Source organism: Pseudophryne corroboree, chromosome 4 (assembly GCF_028390025.1).
Source record: "Pseudophryne corroboree isolate aPseCor3 chromosome 4, aPseCor3.hap2, whole genome shotgun sequence".
NCBI classification, from domain to species: domain Eukaryota; kingdom Metazoa; phylum Chordata; class Amphibia; order Anura; family Myobatrachidae; genus Pseudophryne; species Pseudophryne corroboree.
The window spans coordinates 270,440,979-270,467,439 of record NC_086447.1 but is presented as its reverse complement, the minus strand read 5'-3'; positions in this window follow the sequence as shown (position 1 = coordinate 270,467,439).

The window sequence follows — 26,461 nt, the reverse complement described above, 5'->3', positions numbered from 1 at the left end:
TAGAACTGGTTCTGCAACCACTAAACCCATCAGTATTGATCGTTCCAGGGCCTCAGTAGCTGCAAAATACTGACGGCCCTGGCTTTGCCTCTATGGCGGCACACCTGGAGACTGCTCGGGGCACAGTGGTTGAAAAACACTGTACTACGTAGAGATGAACAGTTTGATTTCCTTGGAAACTGAACCCACCTGAACTTCCGGGATCCAAGGTGATCCGAGTCTCAGCTCAGATCTCCCTGCCTGCCCTGTGTCCCTAACCGAGACTTTGTGATACCGCTGTTGGATCTCGCGGTTTTTGCCTCAGGTGCCAAATTTCAAAATCCCCTTTGAATTCAATAGGCTAAACACTGATTGGCTGAGAGAGCCATCTGTCACGGCTCTCAGCAATAAGCGATTGCCCATAGACTTCAATGGGCAGCGCAGTAATTGAGAAGAAGTGACTGCTTGGGGGTGTTAACAGGGAATTTATGGGGAATGGTTGGGGAAACACAGACATGTCCTGGCCATTTTTGGGGACTGTATCTGCCATCAGCTGCGAGTTGATACATGCAAAAGCATGGAGTCTGCCTCACTACTGCTGTGTCCAATCTGCGTAGCCATAGACCAACCCTTAGCTCCGACGTTTGGCGTGTAGGCTGTGAATGTGTACCCAATTGTGAATGAATTTATGATGGCTTCGGTGGGCGTCTCTTTTCATTCCTGGGCAGAAGCTTCATTATCTAACATTAGCAGATCCGTAGCCTAGAAAATCGCAATTGCATACAAACATGAATGAGGCTCACAGAAGTACAATTATTCCAGTCTGATCAGATGTGAGACAAACAGTTTAATCATACTTATAATATGTGATTGTTGTGTAGTTCTACCTTAGAGGAAATGGCGCCACAAAAGGAAAGATAGCAGTTTGGTAAAATAGTCTGCAATGTTTACAAGTATATAAAGGGCAGTGGGCCTGATTTAGAGCAGGACGCAATGTCAGTGTTGTACGCTGTGGAGCAATTTTTGCCACTGCACATATCTATAAGTCACACTGCACATGTAAGGTGTTGGTTTTGCAGTGGTGGTTGCAGTGAGGATTTATTTGAAAAGTGAGTAACAGGCAGGCAGTGATAATGGGAGGTAGTGTCGACCAATCGCAGGAGCGCTGCAAGCATTTTGAGGGCGTGTCACAGCTTGCGACTGCCATTCCGTACGCAGTTACAGTGGCTCCGAGGTTTAAGCTGCGTGACCATAGGGATATTCAGATGGCTGATTATCGACTGATCTGCGTCTTCATTCACAGGTGGTGCCGACATTTGCATATTTTCATACAGCTACTGTGTACTAATTCCCAGCTGCAATGGCATTTGCATACATCTCTGAGTCAGGCCCAGTGTGAATGAGCGACTGACAATGATTTGGACAGAGAATAGGATCTGTGCTCCTACTTTTTATTTTATTTTATTAAAGTTAAGTTCCAATGTCATGGTTCTAATGAGATGCGGCCGCTAAGCTACAGTAGCTACTGTGGTTTGCTCTGTAAATAAAGCAATATATTGAGTATCCACCCCATCTCCCCCCCCCCCCCCCCCCATAAACAATAAATAAATACTCAGTAAATATGAGCTCATCCTTTTCATCACCGCCACCATTGTTCTAGCTCATAATGAATTACATGAATGTAAGAAAGGTCGGTAGCATGTCTGGCATTTTTTGAACCAAGGTCACTGGTCAACAAAACAGTATTGCCAGAAGTGAAATTACATACTGAGCCAGACAACAAAAAAATAGTTGACTGGTTACCGGCCAATTAAGAAGAATTGTTTGATGATAGCCCTCACCAGCTGGGTACTTTAAGTTACAGGTTTAAATGAGATGACAGTGTTCTCTCATCTGCCAGACACTGGGCCCCATAAATGAATGGAATGATACCAAATAGTTTTTTCTAAAAGGGAAGTTATTATTCCATACATTGCAGCAGTTGTGTCAATGGGGGGTAATTCAGACTGCATCGCTGCAGCGGCAGCGATCGCAGTCTAAATTACTATGCACAGTGCGCTCATGTTCAGCCAGTGAGATGCTATCAGCATCTCACTGGTGCGTTCGCCTCTGCTGATTGACAGGCAGAGGTGGTCGTGGGTTGGGAGCGGGCGTGCCAACAGCGTTAGAAGAACGCCGTTGGTAGGACGCAGTCTGGACAATGGAGGCGTGTCCGGAACATTGGGGGGGGGGCACGGCGGCTACGTGACGTCACAGCCCGGGATGCGGCGGTTAGCCCACTGCCAGCGCACAGGAGCTGCACTGGCAGGTAGCTACTTGTCAGGTACAAAAGCATCGCCGCCATGCGTAGCGCGCCACCGTGCCCGCATGGGGGTCATTTGCACTCGCCCAGCTGTCGGTATGCCAGCGGTCGGGATTCCGGCGCCGGTATGCTGGCTGCTGGCATACCATACTACACCCTTCTGCTGCCATATGGCTTTCTGATAATGTAAATAGTGAGTGATTTACTGGTTTATTCATGAAGCATTGAAAAGTGTTGAGAACTGAGCCAGTGGAGAAGTTGCCCATGGCAACCCAGTGCCGTAACTACCTGTGTGCCAGGTGTGCCTGGCACACAGCGCAGTTACCCTGAGGGCGCACAGCCAGCGGCGTGTAATGAGTCAAATTGACTCATTACAAGCTGCCAGTTTTTTGGCGTGCACTGCGCTGGAAGAGAAGCTGCAGCGCCGGAGGCAGGAAAGGAGGAGGAGGGAGGGGGACTGGAGCCGCAGCAGCGCTATGTCATTGGTAGTAGCGCCGCTGCAGCACTCCCCTCTCTTTCCGTATTGGCTGCCTGGCGCTGCTGTGAATGCTGGGATGCGGTTCCCTCATCCCAGCATTCACAGCGGCGGGCAGCCAATGCGGAAGGAGAGGGGGATGCTGCAGCGACGCTACTACCAATGACATAGCGCTGCTGTGGCTCCAGTCCCCCTCCCTCCTCCTCCTTTTCCCCTGCGGCTACCCGGGATCTCTGCCAGCACGAGGAGCCTGACTGCCAGCGGGGAGAGATGGTAAGTATATCTCTCTCTCTCTCTTTCTCTCTCTCTCTCTTTCTCTCTTCTGCCACAATGTGTAAAAAGAGGGACTGTCTGCCGTAATGTGTAAAAAGGGGGACTGTCTGCCGTAAAGTGTAAAAAGGGGACGCTGTCTGCCGTAATGTGTAAAAAGGGGGACGCTGTCTGCCGTAATGTGTGAAAAGGGGGCCGCTGTCTGCCGTAATGTGTAAAAAAGGGACGCTGTCTGCCGTAATGTGTAAAAAGGGGGACACTGTCTGCCGTAATGTGTAAAAAGGGGGACGCTGTCTGCCGTAATGTGTAATAAGGGGGACGCTGTCTGCCGTAATGTGTAATAAGGGGGACGCTGTCTGCCGTAATGTGTAATAAGAGGGACGCTGTTTGCCGTAATGTGTAAAAAAGGGGGACGCTGTTTGCCGTTATGTGTAAAAAGGGGCTCTACCTGGTGTAGTGGTGCTACTGTGCAGCGTAATTTGAATAATGGAGACTACTGTGCACCATAGTATCTGCTCCTATCTTGCATAGGAGGAGGGGGGGGCAAAATTCCGTTTCTTGCACACAGCGCTAAAATGCCTGGTTACGGCACTGTGGCAACCAATCAGCATTGAAGTAACATTTATAATTTGCATACTATACAATTGTAGGGAGCAGCTAATTGGTTGCCATGGGCAACTTCTCCACAGGCTCACTTCTCCACTCTTTTCGCTGCTTGATGATTAGACCCCTTAGTTGTAATGTCAACATGGTAAACTGTTACATGGGAAGAAAATTTGTAGAATGTGGGACATAGGGGAAAATTCAACTCATCGCGAGGTTTAGCAAGGTAAAAAACCTTGCGTACCTCGCACCCAATTTTGCATTACCCGCGGGATCCAATTTATAAAAAATGGTTGCAGAGTTTCAGAGCTGAAAACCCAGCGGCACAAGTAAACAAAAACCCCAGAAGCAGATACTCACCTATCCAGTGGTCTCCGCAGCCCCCGGTGGTCTACCCACCATCTCTACACTGGGGATGGGCTGCTATTCACTAACTAAATATCAAGTCCCTGTGGCTGCAGGGTTTTTCAAATTTCCCGCCATCAACTGAATCTTCCCCATGGAGTCTGAGTCTAAGGGGCTTTTTCATTATCATTTGCAATAGTCCCATGCATTTTATGGATCTGACTTTCCTCGAGTACAGTATTGCTCCAGTGCATGGATAGCTGCTCCTCTAGCCTTACCACTACAACCGACAGTGTTACTGTGCATACATGTACTTTCAACGCCAAACCTCTGGTCCTAAATGTTTTTCTCTGTGCTTGCCGTTTTATGTGGGATATTATTGTTTGCCTGTATACAGAATGTCTAAATAATTGTCTTTTTTTTTTTTTTTTTTAACATCTCATTGCATTATGTGACAAAAACTAACCATACTTTGTATATATCTTTTTATGTTTCTCTCTTTTTCTAAATTATCCATTTAAGATACAGATGTACACTTCCTGGTATAGCAGAGCAATTAAAATGCATTTTCGGGGAAAAAATACGCACGAAAAGACGCTCATCTTTAGTAAACCCACTCAGGACTAGGTGCGACCAGAGAAGCCAATCCCACCTAATTTTTCAATCCCAGGATTGAAAAAATCCCTATCCTGGGATTCCTGGGATAACCAGGATTGAGTTGATCAATAAAAATATTATTATTCTGTATTTTTTCTAAGATAAAGCGAATGTGCCCAGTCACTTGACTCGCCCTCCCCCAGAATCCTCCAGGTTTAAGAACAGCACCCAAAGTCTCATAGCCTCCAGCAATCAGACAGCAGTTTTGCAGAGTGCAGGCAGGACCAGCCCAGGGCACAGGCACTCACTGCCAGACAGAAACAGGTATCGACTTGAGTGACTCCCATCCATCCCAAGTCTGACTCCCACCGAGGTCCTCCTCTCAAGTCACAGGCCTCCTCACTGTCGCCAGGCAGCCTTGGAAGGCCTCTGCTGAGTAAACTGGCCACCCACATGGGTTGGATAATAGATCATAGTGGACAGGATGCTGGCAGTCAGAATACCGATAACAGCATCCCGATGTTAAAGGTCCCAACAGGGGTGAGTTAAGCCTTCTAACTCCCCCCTCCCTTACCCCTGTAACCTTAACCCTCCCTTACAGCAGCCTTACCCTACCCTCCCCACTCAGTGCCTAACCCTAACCTCCCCGGTTAGTGCCTAAACCTAACCGCCCACTTTCCACAGCCTAACCCTAACCTCCCCCTCAGTGCCTAACCCTAACTTCCCCTGTTAGTTCCTAAACCTAACCTTCCACCCCCCGCAGCCTAACCCTAACTTCTCCCATTTGGCAGCTAAACCACCTGCAGCCTAACTCTAACCCCCCAGCTATACTTACCTTTGGGATTCCGGGTGTTGGGATTTTGGCATCGGGATCCTGACCTTTTCTAAATTCCCGCGTCAGTGTTCTGACGGGTATCGGGATTCCGGCGTCGGTATTACGGCTGCCAGGATCAGCCAACTCTTACCTTCCAAATGCAGGAAATTCCAGTTTGAGTAGTGATTTTTTCTGGGAAAGTACTAATTCACAGAGGCTGTAATTAAGGAGAAGCCTACCATCTGCCAGTGCTAGGCTCACTAATACCCCTTTCACACTGCACAAATAACCTGGTATCGACCCAGTATATTGCCGGATCGCCTTGGGTCGCTGTGTGGTGTCAAAAGGGTCACTCCCGAATTCCCGCATTGCCTGACTCTGTATTTCAACTCAGGAATAAAGAAGAGTTATTACCGGGTTATTACCGGGTCAGGTGCAGTGTGAACGGGTTGCCGGGTCGATGCGATCTAGGACCCATTCACAATATAGGCAGAGGCAGTGTGGAAATGTTCTTATTTCCCAGCACCACCTCAACCCCCGATGGCAACCCAGCCTGGCATATTGCTGGTTTGGGAAGCCAGTGTGATAGGGTCCAATGCCAGGTCGCATTGGACCCTTTCCAATTCCCAAGTGCGACCCGGCATTGCGATCTGAAAGCGGTATAATTAGCTCAGCTGTGCTTGTGAGAGTGAAGCGGGAGATGGATCATATCAGTGTGGGCTATTACTGAGGGGCAGAGACCGTTACCTATATGAGCACTAACGAGTTCCTGTTTTCAGGCCGGGCAACAGACTAGACTATGGCCCTAATTCTGACCTAACCGTAGATGTACGAAAAAATGCACATCTACGATCAAAATCTTTGACATGCGGGGTCAAGCCCCACATGCCGGGTCCTGCCCCCCCCCACCTGCAGACATGCAAAAGCATTGCACAGCGGTGATGCTTTCGTACCTGCCCAGCAGCTCTCTGCCTACATAGCCTAGCTGTGAAGGCAGACAGCTATCCACCATGTTTTTGGCCTTCAGCGGCTGTGTGTGATGTTGCTTCATATCACTGTGTGCGCATGCGCAGTGCGGCTTCTGCGCGTGCGTGCACAACACTGGCCTTCAGCCTGCATACGCTGCCACTGCAGCAACCTGGTCTGAAGTAGGGAGGCCAATCCCGGGATTCGGGATTGAAAAACGCTCAATCCCGGGATTCCCAGTAGGGATCAGTGAAGGGCAGTGGAGAAGGGTGTAGGGAGCAGCGCTGGAGGGAGGGTGTAGGTAGCGGTGCAGGAAGGTTGGTGTAGGTAGCGTCGCGTAAGGGAGGCTGTTAGAAAGCACTTCACGGAGGGAGGGTGGGTGTAAGTAATACTAGTTACTATTAGGTGGGCGGCAGCCATGGACACACTGAACACGGCGGCATTTCAAATGAAGCGCCGGCTGCCAGCCAACCAGAGCTGGCGGACCGGCAGCCAATCAGGGAAGCGGCCGCAGCAGCAGGCCCTGATTGGCTGCCGGTCCGCCAGCTCTGATTGGCTGGCGACCGGCGCTACATTTGAAGTGCCGCCGCGTTCAGCGTGTGTCAATGGCTGCCGCCCGCCTAATACTAAGTAGTATTACTTACACCCACCCTCCCGCACATGCGCAATGTAATCCCGTGAATCCCGGGATTGGAGGCTCCAATCTCGGGATTCAAATCCCGGCATTTTTGGGCCCAATTCCCGGGATCCCACTGATCCCGATCCCGGGATTGGCCTCCCTAGTCTGAAGTAGGCCCTCAGTTGCTTAGCAGCTAATTCCGAGAATTTGGTAGACAACTATATGGCCTGGGTCCTAGTTCCTCTAAGCCTCTGGGCCCCATAGCAATGGCACCCCTTGCAGCCACTATAGCTACGCCCATGGGCCTACGTGCTGTGGGTCTCACAGAAAGGCTTTCTTGCACAGAGAAAATTTAGAAGGACTTGCAGTTGATTTATATTTCTACATAGGTAAAATACAAAAAGTCTCTATAAGGTTGCCATGATAGCCTTTTAAACTGCAGTTCAAGACTGCTCTTGACAAGATAGAACATTAGCTTGTGCCAAGGAGTATCCTGTATTACAAAAGATTTGATGTTAAATCTTTGCCTTGATGTGGCATGTTGCGGCAATGAACACACTTAGGGGCTTGCTGTTTGAGCTGAAGAAAATGTAATGGTTTTGGAGCAGAAATCAGAGATCATAAAGTGTTTCAATGAAGATTCAAAATGAAATAACAAAAATTGTAGCCAGAACACCAACTAAAAGTAGAATTGAGCCTACAAGTAAGCTCAGTCCACCAATGGTTGGTTGTAGCCTCTTGTATGTTATGTTACATTTTTTTTTAACAGTGACTTATTTTATGGCCCTACTCCTTATGTCCTAAGATTTATTGGTGTGGTTTCAAAACAGAAACCTAGCACACCAGTCATATAAATTATAAACCACAAGGGCATTCAATCTCACACAGCACAAATGCGCTTTCATATGCTCTCGCTGCTACGTTCAGGCATCCGGTGACTATGAGCTCTGTCTGTGAATAGAACTGCCCTGAGTACTGCATGTCTGGCATTGATGTTGCTATTTCTAGCTTCAAACACTGTAATAATTATTGTTAACACGAATGCAGCCTTCCAACAGAGGCTCTGTACAAATTATTCATTTCAGCAATATTTATAGCAGCACGAGTAGCTAAATTTAAATAATATGTTATGAAAAGTGACATTTCCATATTTATCATGTGAAAATATAACTGCTGAATTGAAGTATGGATTGCAGAGATAGGGTCACTGCTTAATATCGGTAGTACTTTTAATAATTAATTATATATATATATATATATAGACAGATATATATATATATATATATATATATAGACAGATATATATATATAAACAACTACCACTACTGACGGTATTCTGTACATCTTGTAGTGCTCATGTTACTTCATAGTAGAAAATTTGACCCAAGAGCCAGTCAACCGTTACTCTGTACCACACACGTTGCTTTCCAAATAAACAATTTGTTAAGACTTAACTCCAGATTATGTCCATGTCAAAGTTTGGCTGGCCAGGAGTTACTATGATATATTATCTAATAAGCATTCTACCATTTACCCTGATGATTATGAGTCTGGAAAAAACAGATGCTGTTTGTGCAACCAGAAATGGGTTGAGAATAATCTAGACATTGTAACACAATGTACATATCATATACGTTTGTCAATGTTTTTACGCTGTTTTCTTGTTACCATAACATCATTGTTATCTCCATTTATTTATTTAGGGAACTATATATTTTTCGGTTTGCACTTTCCCTTTTTCTCCTTCAGCTGCAGCAGGAGTACCTTACAGCAATTCTTCTTGGTCCAGTCCTCCATCCAAACTTTACCCACATCTGTCCCTGATCCCCCAATCATATCTATTTTCCAGTGATAGTAAAATACCCTTTATCTATGGGTTCTTGTCTGGAAATGTTAATTTGTCCATATATTGGCAGATCTGCCCATTTGGACCTTAACACTTAGCTACCAAGTTGCAATGGACTCAGTTCATCTGACTAATAATAACAATACTAATAGTAATTTTATATAGCCATTTTCTCTAATAGGACTCAAGGGGGTAAATTTACTAAATGGGAGTTCTATTTAAGATGGGATGTTGCCCATAGCAACCAATCAGATTCCAGGTATTATCTTCTAGAAGGTGCTAGATAAATGAGAAGTAGAAGCTGATTGGTTGCTAAGGGCAACATCCCATCTTAAACAGAACTCCCATCTTAGTAAATTTACCCCAAGGTGCTTAACCAAATGCCATGGACATAATACAGAGGTTTATATTTGCATAAAATACCATGAATAAAAAACAATGGTGAGGCAGCCATTGTGGGTCATCAAACCCAAGGATTACTCACACTACCCATCAGGACTGTAACTAACCCTCCCCGACGGTGCCTAAACCTAATCCCCCCCCCCCCAAGCAGCCTAACCCTAACCCTCCCCGGGGGTGCCTAAACCTAACCCTCTCCTGGGGTGCAGCCTAAACCTAACCCTACCCCCACAGCCTAAACCTAACCTCCACGGGGCACAGCCATACCCTAACCTTACCCCTACATCCTCAACCTATCCCCCCCTCCAGGGCACAGCCTTACCCTAACCCTACCCCGCAGCCTTAACCTAACCTCTCCCCTTCCTCCTTCGACGGCTTAACTCCCCTGCTCATTCAGCATCCCGGCTGTCGGTATTCTGGCGCCGGGATGGTGAACCTATTCGGGATGCCGGTGTCAGCATTCCGAATAGTGTTGGGATTCCAGTGTCAGTATTCTGACTGCTGGGATCTTGACCGGATCCCCTTCCTGTGTGCTCTCCCTCCCCTCGTGTTGCGCTGGTGCATGGCGGGGGTTCCAGGTATAGGAGTCGGCAGGTGGAAGCTGTTGCTTCGGAAGCCAAATGTAAGCGGAATCTAGCGTGCGTATACATACACACACACCATACATACATACATACATACATACATACATACACATAATACATACAGCATGCATACATACATACATACATACATACATACAGTACAAACACACATGCATTCTGGGTTACTGTGTCTGCTGTCAGTGATTGCTCATGTTAGTGCTACGTTAAGGACTACTAACAGTCCTATTTTCAGACTGAGCACTCAGGGCATGTAAATATCCCAGTGCCGTAGCTGCGGGGATTTGTACAGAGACACCCGCTGACAGCATCTCTCATCCGCTACTTGCATGCAGAGACGCACCATCAGTTGCAGTTCGGTCATACCCTCAAACCTCTGAGCAAGCCTATGGTTGCTCAGAATGTCTGTTGCAAGTAAGCCGTCAGAGCCTTTACAATTGCATGCAAAGATGAATTTGCAGGCTCAGACACGTCCCTGAAATGTTCGCAACACCCCTGCGTTTGACTCATCACCCTATTGTTACCTTCCATAAACGCTCACTAATTGTCCTCAGGTGAATGCGCAGTGTGACTCAGGTGAATGCGCAGTGTGACTCAGGTGAATGCGCAGTGTGACTCAGGTGAATGTGAAGTGTGACTCAGGTGAATGCGTAGTGTGACTCAGGTGAATGCGTAGTGTGACTCAGGTGAATGCGTAGTGTGGATCAAGTGTATAAGTGTACTAATGCTGACATGGTTGCTAGTGATTTAAAACAAAAAAAGCTGTAATCAATTGGATGAGATTTAAAAAAATAGGATTTTAATACCTACCGGTAAATCCTATTCTCCTAGTCCGTAGAGGATGCTGGGGACTCCAAAAGGACCATGGGGTACAGAAGGGATCCGCAGGAGCTTAGGCACACTAAAAAGACTTTGACTGGGTGGGAACTGGCTCCTCCCTCTATGCCTCTCCTCCAGACCTCAGTTATAGGAACTGTGCCCAGGAGAGACGGACATTTCGAGGAAGGATTTTTGTTTAAACTAAGGGCGAGAAACATACCAGCCCACACCACAAACATACCGTACAACTGGAGTAGCATGAAACCAGATAACCATATGACTTAACAACAGCAACAAGCTGAATATAACTAATACACAACCCATGTGTAAACAAATATAACCAGTAATAACTAGTGATGTGCACCGGAAATTTTTTTGTGTTTTGGTTTTGGATTCGGTTCCGCGGCCGTGTTTTGGATTCGGACGCGTTTTGCCAAAACCTTCCTGAAAATTTTTTGTCGGATTCGGGTGTGTTTTGGATTCGGGTGTTTTTTTTACAAAAACCCCTCAAAAACAGCTTAAATCATAGAATTTGGGGGTCATTTTGATCCCATAGTATTATTAACCTCAATAACCATAATTTACACTCATTTTCAGTCTATTCTGAACACCTCACACCTCACAATATTATTTTTAGTCCTAAAATTTGCACCGAGGTCACTGGATGGCTAAGTTAAGCGACACAAGTGGCCGACACAAACACCTGGCCCATCTAGGAGTGGCACTGCAGTGTCAGGCAGGATGGCACTTCAAAAAAATAGTCCCCAATCAGCACATGATGCAAAGAAAAAAAGAGGCGCACCAAGGTCGCTGTGTGACTAAGCTAAGCACACAAGTGGCCGACACAAACACCTGGCCCATCTAGGAGTGGCACTGTAGTGTCAGGCAGGATGGCACTTCAAAAAAATAGTCCCCAAACAGCACATGATGCAAAGAAAAAAAGAGGCGCACCAAGGTCGCTGTGTGACTAAGCTAAGCGACACAATTGGCCGACACAAACACCTCGCCCATCTAGGAGTGGCACTGCAGTGTCAGACAGGATGGCACTTAAAAAAAATAGTCCCCAAACAGCACATGATGCAAAGAAAAAAAGAGGCGCACCAAGGTCGCTGTGTGACTAAGCTAAGCGACACAAGTGGCCGACACAAACACCTGGCCCATCTAGGAGTGGCACTGCAGTTTTCTAGCGAGAGGATGAGTGCTTCCATCCTCATGTGAAGCTGAACCACTAGCCATGAACATAGGCCAGGGCCTCAGCCGTTCCTTGCCACTCCGTGTCGTAAATGGCATATTGGCAAGTTTACGCTTCTCCTCAGATGCTTTTAATTTAGATTTTTGGGTCATTTTACTGAACTTTTGTTTTTTGGATTTTACATGCTCTCTACTATGACATTGGGCATCGGCCTTGGCAGACGACGTTGATGGCATTTCATCGTCTCGGCCATGACTAGTGGCAGCAGCTTCAGCACGAGGTGGAAGTGGATCTTGATCTTTCCCTATTTTACCCTCCACATATTTGTTCTCCATTTTTAAATGTGTGGAATTATATGCCAGTATCAATAGCAATGGCCTACCACTATATATACTGCGCACAACTGAAATGCACCACAGGTATGGATGGATAGTATACTTGACGACACAGAGGTAGGTAGAGCAGTGGCCTTCCGTACCGTACTGCTATATATATATATATATATATATATATATATATATACTGGTGGTCACTGTCAGCAAACTGCAAAACTAAAATGCACCACAGGTATAGAATCTAGATGGATAGTATACTTGACGACACAGAGGTAGGTAGAGCAGTGGCCTTCCGTACCGTACTGCTATATATACTGGTGGTCACTGTCAGCAAACTGCAAAACTAAAATGCACCACAGGTATAGAATCTAAATGGATAGTATACTTGACGACACAGAGGTAGGTAGAGCAGTGGCCTTCCGTACCGTACTGCTATATATACTGGTGGTCACTGTCAGCAAACTGCAAAACTAAAATGCACCACAGGTATAGAATCTAGATGGATAGTATACTTGACGACACAGAGGTAGGTAGAGCAGTGGCCTTCCGTACCGTACTGCTATATATACTGGTGGTCACTGTCAGCAAAACTCTGCACTGTACTCCTCCTATATAATACTGCTGGTCCCCAGTCCCCACAATTAAGCAGTGTGAGCACAGATATATGCAGCACACTGAGCACAGATATGGAGCGTTTTTCAGGCAGAGAACGGATAAAACTGGTTGTCACTGATCAGCAAAACTCTGCACTATACTCCTCCTATATAATACAGCTGCTCCCCAGTCCCCACAATTAAGCAGTGTGAGCACAGATATATGCAGCACACTGAGCACAGATATGGAGTGTTTTTCAGGCAGAGAACGGATAAAACTGGTGGTCACTGATCAGCAAAACTCTGCACTGTACTCCTCCTATATAATACAGCTGCTCCCCAGTCCCCACAATTAAGCAGTGTGAGCACAGATATATGCAGCACACTGAGCACAGATATGGAGCGTTTTTCAGGCAGAGAACGGATAAAACTGGTGGTCACTGATCAGCAAAACTCTGCACTGTACTCCTCCTATATAATACAGCTGCTCCCCAGTGCCCACAATTAAGCAATAAGCACAAATATTTGCATCAACATTAATAAACGGAGAGGATGCCAGCCACGTCCTCTCCCTAACATTTCCAATGCACGAGTGAAAATGGCGGCGACGCGCGGCACCTTATATAGGGGGTCATTCCGAGTTGTTCGCTCGCAAGCTGCTTTTAGCATCTTTGCACACGCTAAGCCGCCGCCTACTGGGAGTGAATCTTAGCTTATCAAAATTGCGAACGAAAGATTAGCAGAATTGCGAATAGACACTTCTTAGCAGTTTCTGAGTAGCTCCAGACTTACTCGGCATCTGCGATCAGTTCAGTCAGTTTCGTTCCTGGTTTGACGTCACAAACACACCCAGCGTTCGCCCAGACACTCCTCCGTTTCTCCAGCCACTCCCGCGTTTTTCCCAGAAACGGTAGCGTTTTTTCACACACACCCATAAAACGGCCAGTTTCCGCCCAGAAACACCCACTTCCTGTCAATCACATTACGATCACCAGAACGAAGAAAAAACCTCGTAATGCCGTGAGTAACATACCTAACTGCATAGCAAATTTACTTGGCGCAATCGCACTGCGGACATTGCGCATGCACATTAGCGACTAATCACTCCATTGCGAGAAAAAAATAACGAGCAAACAACTCGAAATGACCCCCATAGAATCCGAATCTCGCGAGAATCCGACAGCGGGATGACGTCGTTCGGGCACGCTCGGGTTAACCGAGCCATACGGGAGAATCCGAGTATGCCTCGGACCCGTGTAAAATGGGTGAAGTTCGGGGGGGTTCGGTTTCCGAGGAACCAAACCCGCTCATCACTAGTAATAACACAACTGCAAATAACAGTCCGCACTGGGATGGGTGCCCAGCATCCTCTACGGACTAGGAGAAAAGGATTTACCGGTAGGTATTAAAATCCTATTTTCTCTTATGTCCTAGAGGATGCTGGGGACTCCAAAAGGACCATGGGGTCTATACCAAAGCTCCAGAACGGGCGGGAGAGTGCGGTCGACTCTGCAGCACCGATTGAGCAAACATGAGGTCCTCATCAGCCAGGGTATCAAACTTGTAAAACATAGCAAAAGTGTTTGAACCCGACCACGTAGCTGCTCGGCAAAGCTGAAGTGCCAAGACCCCTCGGGCAGCCGCCCAAGACGAGCTCACCTTTCTGGTTGAATGGGCCTTTACTGACTTCGGCAACGGTAGCCCAGCCGAAGAATGGGCTTGCTGGATCGTATGACAAATCCAGCGAGCAATAGTTTGCTTAGAAGCAGGATTTCCAATCTTGTTGGAAGCATACAGGACAAACAAAGCCTCTGTTTTTCTGGTAAGAGCCGTTCTGGCGATATAAATTTTCAAAGCTCTTACAACATCAAGAGACTTTGGAACCACCACAGCATCTGTAGCCACAGGCACCACAATAGTTTGGTTAATGTGAAACGAAGAAACCATCTTCAGAAGAAATTGTTGACGAGTCCTCAATTTCGCTCTATCCGAATGGAAGATCAAATAAGGGCTCTTGTGAGAGAACGCCGCCAACTCTGACACCCGCCTGGTAGACGCCAGAGCCAAAAGCATGACCACTTTCCAAGTGAGAAACTTTAAATCAACCTTACGCAAAGGTTCAAACCAGTGAGACATAAGGAACTGCAAGACCACTTCAAGATCCCACGGCACCACCGGCGGCACAAATGGAGGGTGAATATGCAGCACTCCCTTCACAAAAGTCTGTACCTCGGGAAGGACGGCCAATTCTTTCTGGAAGAAAATAGATAAAGCCGAAATCTGCACTTTGAAGGAACCCAATTTCAGGCCTGCATCTACGCCTGCCTGCAAAAAATGGAGAAACCGACCCAAGTGAAACTCCTCCGCTGGAGCAACTTTGGTCTCACACCATGAAACATACTTCCTCCAAATACGGTGATAACGTTTTGCCGTAACCTCCTTCCTAGCTTTAAGGAGAGTGGGGATGACCTCCCCGGGAATACCCTTCCGAGCTAAGATTTGTCGATCAACTTCCATACCGTCAAACGCAGCCGCGGTAAGTCCGGAAACACGCAGGGCCCCTGCAACAACAGGTCCTCTCTTAGAGGAAGCGGGCAGGGATCTTCCACTAGTAATTCTTGAAGATCCGGATACCAGGCCCTCCGTGGCCAATCTGGAACGACGAGAATCGCCTGAACCCTTGTTCGTCAAACGATCCTCAGCACCTTTGGAATGAGAGGAAGCGGAGGGAACACATACACCGACTGAAACACCCACGAAGTCACCAAGGCATCCACTGCACTGGCTTGGGGGTCCCTCGACCTGGAACAATACCTCTGAAGCTTCTTGTTGAGGCGAGACGCCATCATGTTTATCAGAGGAATTCCCCAACGCTTTGTCACTTCTACAAATACCTCTTGATGAAGAGCCCACTCTCCCGGATGGAGATCGTGTCTGCTGAGGAAGTCTGCTTCCCAGTTGTCCACTCCCGGGACGAAGACTGCTGACAGAGCACTCACGTGCTGTTCCGCCCAGCATAGGATTCTTGTGGCCTCGTCCATAGCCACCCTGCTCCTTGTTCCGCCTTGGCGGTTTACATACGCCACCGCTGTTATGTTGTCCGACTGGATCAGGACAGGTAGACCCTGAAGAAGGTTTTGTGCCTGCTGCAGGCCGTTGTAAATGGCTCGCAGCTCGAGAACATTTATGTGGAGACAAGATTCCTGGCTTGACCATTTTCCCTGGAAATTTCTTCCTTGCGTGACTGCGCCCCAGCCTCGGAGACTTGCATCTGTTGTCAGTAGGACCCAGTGCTGGATTCCGAATCGGCGTCCCTCTAGAAGGTGAGAGCCTTGCAGCCACCACAGGAGCGAAATCCTGGCCCTGGAAGATAGACTTATTTTCCGGTGCATGTGCAGGTGAGACCTGGACCACTTTTTCAGCAGATCCCACTGAAACACCTGTGCATGAAACCTGCCAAACGGAATGGCTTCGTAAGCCGCAAACCATCTTCCCTAGTACCCGAGTGCATTGATGAATCGACACACTCGTCGGCCTCAGAAGCTCCCTGACCATGGTCTGGATTTCCAGAGCTTTGATCTCTGGAAGAAACACTCTCTGTACCTCCGTGTCCAGGACCATGCCCAAGAAAGGCAGCCGAGTGGCCGGGATCAACTGAGACTTTGGCAAATTTAGTGTCCAACCGTGATGTCGCAGAACCGACAGAGAGAGATCCACATTTCTTAACAACTGCTCCTTGGACCTCGCCTTTATCAGGAGATCGTCCAAGTACGGGATAATTGTGACCCCTTACTTGCGAAGGAGGACCATCATCTCTGCCATTACCTTGGTGAAAACCCTCGGGCCGTGGAAAGCCCAAACGGCAACGCCTAAAATTGGTAATGACCATCCTGTACGGCGAACCTCAGGAAAGCCTGATGAGGAGGGAATATCGGAATGTGTAAGTAAGCATCATTTATGTCGACTGACGCCATAAAATCCCCCCCTTCGAGGCTGGAGATCACCGCTCGAAGAGACTCCATCTTGAACTTGAAAGTGTTCAAGTATGGATTGAGGGATTTTAGGTTCAGAATCGGTCTGACCGAACCGTCCGGCTTCGGTACAACAAAGAGGCTCGAATAGAACCCTTTCCCCCGATCTGATGGGGGAACCGGCACCACGACCCTTTGCTGACGCAACTTTTGTATCGCATCCCTCACCACCTCCCTTACGGGAAGAGAAGTTGGTAAGGCCGACACGAAAAACCGGTTGGGGGGCATCTCCTGAAACTCCAGTCTGTACCCTTGGGATACTATGACTAAGACCCAAGGATCCAGGGCCGAACGAGCCCAGACCTGACTGAAGAATTGGAGACAGCCCCCCACCGGTAGGGATTCCCCCAGGGGAGCCCCAGCGTCATGCGGTGGACTTGGTAGAGGCAGGGGAGGACTTTTGGTCCTGGGTGCCTGACACTGCAGGCGACTTTCTTCCCCTACCTCTACCCTTTGAAGCGAGGAAGGACGAGCCCTTACCTCTTTTGTATCTATTAGTCCGAAAGGACTGCATCTGCTGATGGGGTGCCTTTTTCTGCTGTGTAGGAAAATAAGGAAGAAAAGATGACTTACCCGTCGTAGTGGTCGACACCAGGTCAGCCAGGCCGTCACCGAACAAGACACTACCTTTAAAAGGGAGAGCTTCCATATTCTTCTTGGAGTCGGCATCAGCATTCCATTGGTGAACCCACAGGGCCCTCCTGGCCGAAATCGACATGGCATTGGCTCTTGATCCCAAGAGACCAACATCCCTCGCCACATCCTTAAGGTAATCTGCAGCGTCCTTGATATAACCAAGAGTCAAAAGAATATTATCTTTATCAAGAGAATCCATATCAGAAGCCACATTTTCAGCCCACTTTGCAATAGCACTACTCACCCATACCGACGCCACAGCAGGTCTGAGCAATGCACCAGTATTAACGAAAATCGCCTTCAATGTCGTCTCCAGCTTGCGATCCGCCGGATCCTTGAGAGCAGCCGTGTCAGGAGACGGAAGCGCCACCTTCTTGGACAATCGTGATAGAGCTTTGTCCACATTTGGAGACGACTCCCACTTATCCCTATCGTCAGAGGGGAAAGGATATGCCATCAAAATTCGCTTGGGAATCTGCCACCGTTTTTCAGGCAACTCCCAAGCCTTTTCACAAAGCTCATTCATCTCATGAGAGGGAGGAAATTTTACCTCAGGTCTTTTCCCTTTAAATAAACAAACTCTTGTGTCAGGAACAGCAGGTTCCTCAGATATACGTAAAACATCTTTAATGGCAATAATCATGTACTGAATACTCTTGACAACCCGTGGATGCAAAGAAGTCTCATTCAAATCGACATCGGAGTCAGAGTCCGAGTCGGTACCTGTATCTGCCATCTGGTCAAAAGCGCGCTTCTGTGACCCTGAGACTGTCTGTACCTGAAACAAAGCGTCCTCCACTGACTGTCTCCATGTTTGTGTCTGAGAATCAGATTTATCCAGCCTCTTAGTTAATAAAGCCACATTCGCATTCAACGTGCTCAGCATAGTCATCCAATCAGCAGTTGGCTGTGCTGAGAGAGACACACTCAAATCCTTTTCTGCACTCCCCATAACTTCCTCAGACATGCCGACACCTCGTGCCGACACACCCACACTCACACAGTCCACAAGCCCGGGGACAGACCCACAGAGAAGCCCTTAGAGAGAACACAGAGGGAGTATGCCAGCTCACACGCCAGCGCCCATACACCAAAAAAACGTAGTATATATGATCAGCGCTGATAAACATAAATGAAAGCACCAATTTATGTGCCCCCCCCCCCGCATTTTTACTCCCTGTGTACTTGCGGGAACTTAGAGGTCCGGGCCGGTGTCTCTGCAGCCTGTAGAGATACTAGAAAATGGCGCCGGTGAGCAATGTGCGGCTAAGCCCCGCCCCTTCCCGGCGCGCTGTAGCCCGCTAAAATTCAAACTTGCAAACTGGCGGGGGGAATGTATACAGCGTCCCGACACCGTATACCGTGCTTTTCGCCAGAAATGAACCCCAGTAACTGCTGCCCAGGGCGCACCCCCATAGCGCCCTGCACCCTGCAAGTGCCGTTGGTGATGTCAGACCCTCCAACATGACCCGCCCCACTAGGTACAAAATGCTCTGTTTCTGGACTTCCCTCTTAATTTATGATTTCCATCACCTGTGTTGAACTAGTTAAATGATAAGAAAGCTGTTTCTTCACAGGTGATGGCAATAATAAATTAAGAGGGAAGTCCAGAAACAGAGCATTTTGTACCTAGTGGGGCGGGTCATGTTGGAGGGTATGTGATGTGTGTGGGAGCAGTGGAGCGCAGCGCTACCGCTGCGCTGTATCTTCCGTTACTGAAGTCTTCTGCCGTCACTGAAGTCTTCGGTTCTTCTAATACTCACCCGGCTTCTGTCTTCTGGCTTCTGTGAGGGGGTTGACGGCGCGGCTCCGGGAACAAGCAGCTAGCCGAACCAATGATCGAACCCTCTGGAGCTAATGGTGTCCAGTAGCCTAAGAAGCATGTAACCCTGATTTAGGGTTTAAACAACACTTATACTGAGGTAGTTATAATATGGTGACTAAAATGGAGTATAAGCATATATATTATTCATATAAAAGTTAATGGATGTTGTAATACTGTATGCATGTTTTGAGGTAAATAATACAGTTCACATATATGTAATTGTATATACATTGATGTAAATGTAGTGGTGAATACAATGAAGGCTTATTTTATGGTTTCACAGTGTATCTAAAGGGTTAATGTCCTTGTGCTCCTAACTGTTAATCACCTAGTGGGGTGATTGCCAGTGGGCGGGGCATCACCTCAGAGTGGGTCATGTGACTACTAGAGAGGGGTGGAGAGGTGCTGTGAGTGTAGCTGAGGGAGAGACTGCATATCCCTTGGTGAGAGGACATAGTTTTTTGCTGCTCCGGCCGTCGCTCGCATTAGAGCTGAGCGGTATACATTGCGGCGGCCGGAGGGGGTTTAGTGTGTGTAGCCAGAACAGGGCTTCCTTACTGTAAAGGTGGTGACAGCAGCATTGAGACTCAGCACTGTTCACAGAACCCGGCATCAGCGCTAGTCAACTCACCCAGCAGTATTGGAAGGGCGCACCTATGACAGGGAGACAGAGAGGGTTCCTCCTATTACCGGCACAGACTCTGACAGCCACAACAAAGAAGCCAGGACCAGCAGCAGAGGCTCCATTCTGTGTGGCTGTAAGTGTAAGGGAGGAGTCGGGGGAGCATCCTGCAGCAGCATCACTAGATCGTAGAAGTGTGAGTGCATAATCCAGCCATTTATATTACCCCTACACTAAGCACAGCAAGCCATAGGTGACTATTGTACATAGTCAATTTCATATTGGGACTAAGGACTCCAGGGCTAGGCCGCAATAATGGCTATTAAGCAGGAGGACAGTAATGGGTCACAGTAATCAGAGTGACCTATAATGACAGTTCCATGTATGGCTTAATCATAGTGCTAAGGAGAAGGTAGAAAGCACTGGATATATATATGTAACAGGAGGAGTGGAGTGAAACTTGAACTGTTTAATGCTTCATAAATAGTTTTAAAGCTCCCCCATATATCAGCATCACATCAGTCAAAGGAGAGCCAGAGACATTGTTCCGCAGCGCTAAATAGAAAGTAACACCCTAAAGCTGCCACCTAATGTGTGTATTTATGCCCCTGAATTAGCAGAATTAGAGGCAAGGACATTAAAGGTAGCCATACTACAGTGACATTGGATGGATGTTAAAGCCTCTTAGCCACAAAGGATTAGACTATCATCCCGATTCAAGGACTAGCTTGTGGCACTTTAATACAACTGTGTTATATGTATATTCGTGAACCCGTAAGAAGGACTGACACGTAAGAGACTATTAGTTTTAAAGTTAAAGGATTTGAGCTCGCTGTGACTATGATAAGAGAAACCATCTCTTGCAGATATATTTAATATAGACTCATCCTAAGAGACAACAATAATTTGAGGCATACAGGAATCGAAAAGCTATATATGCTCTGAAATATAGAAAGCATCAGCTACTTCAAATGGACACAAGGACGCAGCATAACAAAGGTTTATCATACCAGCTTCTTAGGAGTTTAGTTTAATACTGGACAACTACGGTAACATTTTTACTGAGGAAAGGATACAGATTCCTTGGTAATCAACTGTTGATGTTACTATCTATGAGCTAAATAGATACTTTCTGTTATCTGCCAAGGAGGAACTATAAGTAACCTTATAGGAGAAAGTAATCGCTACCATAAGTAGACTGAGCCAAACATCTTTCTCTTTAACTGAAGGGAGAACTGATAGTTGATACTAAAACATAGTGTCAGACATTCTGTATTAACTGCTGTTATTTTTAGGAAGTTTATGGGCCCTTATAGTGCACTATCATATTAAGAGTACCCGGGTCACTCTAACACTCTAACACCTAAGGGTGTCTTGAAAAGAAAAAGGATTTGTTGTATTGCATGCAGGTACTGTGTATAGGCCTAATTGACCGGGGGTTAGCATGGATTAATGACTTAAAGGGGAATGTGTAATTGATGAAATGTTATTGTATACTTAATCCATTTGGTACTGGTCATTAAAGTGTTATACTTTCCATGTGTGTCTGGTCCGTCTGGAAGTTGATCTGAAGATCCAGGAAGAAAGAGACAGGTATATTAGATAATATATCTATGATATAAGGGAATCATCCCCTAAGGATAGAGATCAGGCTTACTCAAGCAAGCCTTAACGGTAGTTAAATACTACACATAGCTTGAGTGGAGGCACAGCTATTAGGTAACCATCCCTTAATAGAATACATAGACAGCTCTCGTTCAAGGTATTGAGGGTAGGGTTACATTTGGAGGCACCGCGTGAGATAGAAGTTACACTCAGGCCCTGTTACACCACAGGTGTCAGCTGCCATTAATTATTATTGATAAAGTCCTCACATCCCTAAAAATAAAATACAAATATGGGAAAGAAGCAAAGGAACAGGGAGAAGGTTGGACATAAAGCCATTGCTGTATCAGTTGGGAGAGTTGAAGCCAATAGAGAATGTAAAAGTATGGACAAACAAGAGTACCATAAGGGACCAGGCTTAAAGGAAGAGGTGACATGCAAGTTTGTGGGAACTTTTGTAAATAACCTAGGTGTGAAAAATGAAAAAATATTAGATGTCCCTGTAGAGTTGGAGAAGAGAAAGAAAAAATCAAAGGACAAGAAAGTCAGACTTGATCCCCACCTAAAGGATAGTGAGGGAGGTGTTAGTGACAACCTTGCTCATACTTTGGTCGCTAACATGGATTATGGAATGAATGGAGATAAGAATGTTCTACCACTGAAAGAGAGAGTTCCAGGGGAAGTGAAGATAGATGTAGGTATACAGAGATTAGAAACTGTGCTAAAGCAAATAGCTGAGGATTATAAGAAACATGGACAATTAGTATTAGCTCTTCCAAAAGATCAACAGAAGGACCTGCTTTCCCTGTTTCCAACTTCCATTGAGGAACCAACAAGAAGAGATAGCCCAGTGGATCTACAGACCCCGATAGAGGTGATAAGACATATAGCACTGGACAGGTCTAAACATATTTATCAGTTGTTGGAGGTTCTAGATGAAACCCGATGGAAGCTAAAAGAAGAACAGATGTTTAACACCAAAATTGATGAGAGGAACAAAGAGCTTGAAAGAGAACTTTGGTTTATACAGAGAGAGATGGAAACCATGGCATCTGATGAAAGACAAACCAGAGTGGATCAGGAGCAACAAAAGTTGATAATGTACCAGCAGCAGGAAGACAATATTCATTCTCTGGAATCAAAAATAACTGAGTTGTCTGAATTATTGGAAGTGGGTAAAGAAACTGAAAAGGAGGATCATATTTGTCTGAATGAAATGAAAGAAAGACTGTCTCAGCTAGAATCTGAGAATAAAATACTCAAGGATGCCAACTTCCTAAACAACTGTCCTGAAGACCGTATCCATGAATTTTCTATGCGACCGGATACTAAGGACATAGCATTACAGACTGAGGTAGTGGATGGTATATTGCTGAGACAATCTTCTATGAATAAAGTTGATAGTAAAGGGACACAGTATATGTCTCTTAAAATGACTGGCACAGTAATATGGTTCCATGTGAAGAAAGGCTATGGCTTCATTAAAAGGCATGACACCGGAGAAGACATATTTGTACATTGGACATCCATAACGAAGAATAACCCCCTAAAACTGTTGTACAGTGTAGGAGATGGAGAGAAAGTAGAATTTGAAGTGTTGGAAGGGGAAAAGGGTGTACATGCAGCAAATGTGACTGGCATTGGTGGAGTACCAGTGAAAGGGAGTCGATTTGCTCCAAACCGACGAGGATCATACAGTTATTGTTATCAACCACGAGAAAAAGCGGTTGATGAAGGAAGTGCATATTCAGAACAAAGGCAAGGGAGAGATCCAGCTCCATGTCATCCTTCTACAACCTTACATTACCGACCTCTCTCGAGATTCAATGGTAGAGTAAATCAGTCCCAGGATCAAGAAACGGAAAATTCAGATGCTAAAGACTTGATAACTTTAGAAGCTTCGTCAGAGAAAGAAACTAGTCTCAGTGACAATCGTAGTGAGGTACATGATAACTTTACCCTAGCACAATCTCTTAAATCTTCCATCCGAAGTCCAGTACTAAAAGAAGTCAATAAATCAGGTGTAGAAGAGCAAGGGAAACCAGCACGATCAGAGAACACTATCCCTGGGAGGCATGAAGGCTATGTAGTTCCATCCCTCCCTATTTGGCCAACAGTTAAAATGGTTGAGATGAGGTGGCTTGCTAATGGATGTGAATGAATATATACTATTTTAGCATAGTGAGTAAGGTAGATGGTGCATTGGCACCTAAAGATGTTAAACAGTGACAATGCACCAGGGGGAGAAATGTAACCCTGATTTAGGGTTTAAACAACACTTATACTGAGGTAGTTATAATATGGTGACTAAAATGGAGTATAAGCATATATATTATTCATATAAAAGTTAATGGATGTTGTAATACTGTATGCATGTTTTGAGGTAAATAATACAGTTCACATATATGTAATTGTATATACATTGATGTAAATGTAGTGGTGAATACAATGAAGGCTTATTTTATGGTTTCACAGTGTATCTAAAGGGTTAATGTCCTTGTGCTCCTAACTGTTAATCACCTAGTGGGGTGATTGCCAGTGGGCGGGGCATCACCTCAGAGTGGGTCATGTGACTACTAGAGAGGGGTGGAGAGGTGCTGTGAGTGTAGCTGAGGGAGAGACTGCATATCCCTTGGTGAGAGGACATAGTTTTTTGCTGCTCCGGCCGTCGCTCGCATTAGAGCTGAGCGGTATACATTGCGGCGGCCGGAGGGGGTTTAGTGTGTGTAGCCAGAACAGGGCTTCCTTACTGTAAAGGTGGTGACAGCAGCATTGAGACTCAGCACTGTTCACAGAACCCGGCATCAGCGCTAGTCAACTCACCCAGCAGTATTGGAAGGGCGCACCTATGACAGGGAGACAGAGAGGGTTCCTCCTATTACCGGCACAGACTCTGACAGCCACAACAAAGAAGCCAGGACCAGCAGCAGAGGCTCCATTCTGTGTGGCTGTAAGTGTAAGGGAGGAGTCGGGGGAGTGTCTGCAGCAGCATCACTAGATCGTAGAAGTGTGAGTGCATAATCCAGCCATTTATATTACCCCTACACTAAGCACAGCAAGCCATAGGTGACTATTGTACATAGTCAATTTCATATTGGGACTAAGGACTCCAGGGCTAGGCCGCAATAATGGCTATTAAGCAGGAGGACAGTAATGGGTCACAGTAATCAGAGTGACCTATAATGACAGTTCCATGTATGGCTTAATCATAGTGCTAAGGAGAAGGTAGAAAGCACTGGATATATATATGTAACAGGAGGAGTGGAGTGAAACTTGAACTGTTTAACGCTTCATAAATAGTTTTAAAGCTCCCCCATATATCAGCATCACATCAGTCAAAGGAGAGCCAGAGACATTGTTCCGCAGCGCTAAATAGAAAGTAACACCCTAAAGCTGCCACCTAATGTGTGTATTTATGCCCCTGAATTAGCAGAATTAGAGGCAAGGACATTAAAGGTAGCCATACTACAGTGACATTGGATGGATGTTAAAGCCTCTTAGCCACAAAGGATTAGACTATCATCCCGATTCAAGGACTAGCTTGTGGCACTTTAATACAACTGTGTTATATGTATATTCGTGAACCCGTAAGAAGGACTGACACGTAAGAGACTATTAGTTTTAAAGTTAAAGGATTTGAGCTCGCTGTGACTATGATAAGAGAAACCATCTCTTGCAGATATATTTAATATAGACTCATCCTAAGAGACAACAATAATTTGAGGCATACAGGAATCGAAAAGCTATATATGCTCTGAAATATAGAAAGCATCAGCTACTTCAAATGGACACAAGGACGCAGCATAACAAAGGTTTATCATACCAGCTTCTTAGGAGTTTAGTTTAATACTGGACAACTACGGTAACATTTTTACTGAGGAAAGGATACAGATTCCTTGGTAATCAACTGTTGATGTTACTATCTATGAGCTAAATAGATACTTTCTGTTATCTGCCAAGGAGGAACTATAAGTAACCTTATAGGAGAAAGTAATCGCTACCATAAGTAGACTGAGCCAAACATCTTTCTCTTTAACTGAAGGGAGAACTGATAGTTGATACTAAAACATAGTGTCAGACATTCTGTATTAACTGCTGTTATTTTTAGGAAGTTTATGGGCCCTTATAGTGCACTATCATATTAAGAGTACCCGGGTCACTCTAACACTCTAACACCTAAGGGTGTCTTGAAAAGAAAAAGGATTTGTTGTATTGCATGCAGGTACTGTGTATCTGTCACGCTGAGAAACAGCCAGACACAGCGCTAATCAAAATATTACAGAGGGTGCCCTGCAAATGGACATTTTGGTGCCAGCTGGTTCCACCCCCAGGGCGACCTGCACTCTGTGCGGTGGCACCAGCTACACTATTCTAGTTATGACCCTGCTCACTGAAATCGGGACGGTTTGGAGGTACTGCATACTTTTGTATTGTGGAATTATAAGTTTTTTATGTCATCCTGTGCATTGTTTAATACTGCTATATTTGTTCCCTATTTACCCACTATGTATAGCCTCCTACTGTATGTACAGCACTGTGCACCGCGCCATATAAATGTAAGATAGTAATTAGAATAATAAATAATGACCATTTTAGTGTGCATTTAGCCAAGCCATCATGTCTACAAGTTAATTGATAACTGAAATGATAAATACCTAATGTTGCACTAGAAGAGGAAACAGGTGCTGTATAAGGTTACACTGGAATGTATCTGTTTACAACACAGTACTTGTACATTAGTGGACTGCTATCAATGTTTGCATTAGAAACTACCACATTATTTTAAGGGAAAAGCATCATCTACATTCTACACACTACAGGAACCAGCTGGCTCTAGCAAGAGATTACAATACATTTGTTCTAACGCATCAAATTAGGCTACCCTATTGTACAAAATACTCCTTGGTAATTACAAAGTGATTCTAACAGGAAAACGACTGCAGACACAGACATACTTGAAATAGTGTTTCTATATGCTAACTCCAA